The sequence below is a fragment of the Garra rufa genome, chromosome 21, assembly GCF_049309525.1.
Source record: "Garra rufa chromosome 21, GarRuf1.0, whole genome shotgun sequence".
NCBI classification, from domain to species: Eukaryota; Metazoa; Chordata; class Actinopteri; order Cypriniformes; family Cyprinidae; genus Garra; species Garra rufa.
This window is the reverse complement of record NC_133381.1, coordinates 10,697,248-10,701,404: the sequence shown is the minus strand read 5'-3', so window position 1 is coordinate 10,701,404 and position 4,157 is coordinate 10,697,248.

Genomic DNA, 4,157 nt, shown 5'->3' with positions numbered 1-4,157 from the left:
TCTTCATGTGAACTTTATAAAAATGTATGACATGTGTAATTTTTACTGCGCAACTGTGATTGGTGGTCTCATAATTTCTCAGCATGTGTCGCTGGGAATTGCTTGTGCGTAGTTTCTCTCCCACCAAGCTACGATTTGTTTGGGTGTGTTCATTTGTGGAAACTGATTTTCTAATTACTGCTTGGCTAATGCTGTTTGGAGTTTCTTAAGTGTATGTCAAGGAATGTTTACTCTTTAATCAACAGCGTTATATAGCGAATGAATCCGCAGAGTTGCTGTAAAAGAGGTTAAGAGTCATTTTTGTTGGTCAGAACATGTCTAACTTTTTCTCATGAAGAGTGCAGATTAAATTTATTAAAAATCCTACCTGATCTCATGACAAAAACATACCTGTGCAAAAACTATTTCACAAGGCGTGAAATATGTACCAATAAGTAGGGTGATATCAGGTAAATTGGGCCACTTTTTGGTTAATCGCTTACTAACAAAAAACCCATGTATGACATTTAACTGTGTTCTTATGATTAATAAGGACTGTTTTTAATATTTTGTGTTGAATTGATGTAATAAAATATAATTGTTCAGGCCCTACAGGTTTTGAAACATTAGCTGCCCACATTTTTTGAGATAACAGTGTTCAGGTAAAATGGGCCGGCTAATCTGCAAAAATGGGCCAGTCAAACTGCAAAGTGAAATAGACATTTCTGATAAAACACATTTAATTATATTTAATTTTATAATGTAACAGTGTAACATTGCATTTAAATTACATCAGAACATCAGTTTGAATTACATTTAAACGTCAATTTAAATAAATTTCCCTATATTCGCCCAATGCTCCTCTCATCCTCTCCCCTACCCACCGATTTTATTTTTTGCCCCTTCAGTGGCAGCAGACATCTTTTCTATCTCCTTTATGTTCCTTTCTGACCGTTTTCTTTCCTTTCTGATCCTTTCTGTTTTTCAGGCTGTCTGTAATAAATAGTTTAACATTAGGCTACTTCAACACCTATCACTTCTATATCAAAATGTCTCTTTCACCCTTACAGCATATTTCGCTTTCCGGTGTTGACCCTCACTAGATTATCACCCCTCCGGTACTGGTAGTTTTAGGGTTAAGTGTGGGGTTAGGATTAAGCAATTATGTACTTAAAGGGGTCATATGATGCAATTTCATATTTTCCTTTGTCTTTGGAGTGTTACAAGCTTTTTGTGCATATAAAGGATCTGTAAAGTTGCAAAGATTAAGGTCTCAAACCCAAAGAGATATTCTTTATAGTTAAAGTAGTTCACTTCCAGAACAAAATTTTACAGATAATGTACTCACCCCCTTGTCATCCAAGATGTCTTTCTTTCTTCAGTCGTAAAGAAATTATGTTTTTTGAGGAATTTCTCTCCATATAATGGACTTCTATGGTGCCCCCATAGAACTTCTGTTGAACGTTGAACTTCCAAAATGCAGTTTAAAGGGCTCTAAACAATCCCAGCCGAGGAAGAAGGGTCTTATTGCGAAATGATCGATTATTTTGTAAAAACATTTACAATTTATATACTTTTTAATCTTTACACAGAGTACACACAGAGCTAGACAAGATGAGCATTTGAGATTAAAAAGTATAAAAATGTTTTTTTCTTTTTTTTCTTTTAGAAAATAAATGATTGTTTTGCTAGATAAGACTCTTCTTTCCTCCGCTGTGATCGTTTAGAACCATTTGAAGCTGCATTTTGGAAGTTCAAACTCGGGGGCACCATAAAGGTCCACTATATGAAGAGAAATCCTGAAATGTTTTCCTCAAAAAACATAATTTCCTTACAACTGAAGAAAGAAAGACATGAACATCTTGGATGACAAGGGGTTGAGTACATTATCTGTAAATTTTTGTTCTGAAAGTGAGGTCTTCTTAAAACGGCTCATTTAAACACGCCCCCAAATGTCTACATCACGTTGTGGAAAGATTTGCATAACAACGCTTAAATGCATACACACAAAAAAAAGGCGTAACTTTTATTATGTAGTATTGTTGCAGTCGGCGCCATGTTGTGGAAACGCTGTGTGTTTCATTGTAAAAGCCAGAGTACTTTGTTTGGCACAGCTAGCTGAACATTAAACAATTTTAATGCACGATGTGGAAGCCAGGAACCACCTGACGCGAAGCGGAGTGCGTTACAATCGTTTAATGCAAAGCTAGCCGTGCATTATTTCTGCTTATACTTTAGTCATTTGCCAGCATTGACAAATTAAAGCTGTTAATGATATTTGCAGCGCAATATTTGACCGGGCGAAAAATGACGATTATTTTTGTCATTTATGGCTCGTTTGCTCTAGCATTCTGTTGCTCTAGTAATCAGACACAGAGATGAAATAGCTGAGTAAGATCACATTTATTTGAATAAACTAAACTATAGCATATAATTCAATTAATTATTTATCGAGAGAGAGAAAGAGAGAGTTGTCAGTTGTGTGTGCGTTACCTCCCTTTGCACGTCTCTCTACAAACAATGATGTTACTTTAAAACAGTGATTTTACCACCTCGTTGCTGAGGAATATAATGTAGCAATCTAGTATCAAGGCTATTTTATTAATAAAAATCATGGGGCAGCGTTGACAACAAATGTCTGTGCAGCGCAGTCTGCGATTACCTCTCTCTCTGTGTGTCCGAGTGATGCGTGTGGGTTAGGGTGACCCCCCCCCCCCCTCAACAAAAGTACCCAAGTGTTTGAACTGAATCTTATATCACAACCTTATTACCTTGTCATCTCTCTTAGTCTTTTCTTTATAAAGGCCTATGACACACATAACTAAATAATACATAAAATGCTTAAATAAGAAGAAAGAGATAGCCTGCGTTTCGGCATGTTAGTGACACGCTAGTCTCGTGTAGCCAGACCTTCAGACTGACGGCTGAAGGTCTGGAACTCATGGCAGCTGTCATTGGCCAAGTCCCGCCCATAAGACCGTTTGATCGACATGTCAAACAACCAATCACAGTTCGTTTCGTTCGGCGTCACGTTTCTGTGCGTGGAAATGCCCCCACAACAACAGACTGGCGTGCAACAAGTCATTCATTGAAATAACCAGCATTGAAAGATAACGAAGAAGAGGGAGAACAAGCAGTAAGTCAGTAATTTGTTCGCGGACGTCGCATGTGTGTATAACAACAATGGCGTCTGCATAAGCACATTTTAGCAAAACGCAGAGTAAATCAGTCTGCGCTTTGTTGACACTCGGAAATCCGGTCAAATTCAACTAATCAGATGACGACTTCGACATTCCTGAAGTGTTTCCAGTTAAGCGTACCATATGCATCAGACGTTTAGCCAACGTTCCGTGGGCGTGGCGTCTGAGGCTGAGACTAGTGACACACAACTCTTGCAGCGCAGCTCCTCGTTTGTTTTGTTTTGACAATTGGGTCTTTCACTGACCAACTTTAAAATCAGCAAAACCTGGATGAGTAAGTTTGTGTCCACATGTGAAACTTCCAAACACGTGAATGCCTAGTGAAATAAACTGCAACAAATATAATGCCTGAATACTTTTTTCCCCTTAGGTCCTATTCGACTGATGTTTCCAGATATCTAGAAGTACTTTTTGTGCTTGACCACTTTCATCAGGCATGCTGAATTTATTTTATGTATGACAACATGGCATATAAATAGCACAATCATACAGAATTATGGTTATGGGTAAATGGTGGTGGTTTTAACCACCCTCAATAGTTAAAAATGACTTTTAACTGAAACAGAGGATTTGAGGGTTAACGCATTAAAAACAAGGATAACAATGCCACAATGTGAACTTCCATGAGTCAGCAAACGTAATTACTTTCCTTCCCAGAAGCAGGGATGCAGTAGGGTTAGGAAAACTACTTTAAATGTATATTACACTCGGGGCTTCAAGTTCAAAACCCAGTCAAGGGAACCACCCTTGAGCGTATACTGGGTTTAGTGCCAGCATGGCAATATTGTTTTACGATTCCAAGATCTGTAAATTTCCATATTTATTTCATGGCTTGTTATATCATATTTAAACTCAATATCTTCATTTTCCTTTAATTAACACATTCGAGCCAAGAGTTTTCTATGGACGTCGACCAATCTCACAAAGTCATTAGTCCTCATAGTCCAGCTCATTATGGTAATAACCCGTAAGTACAAG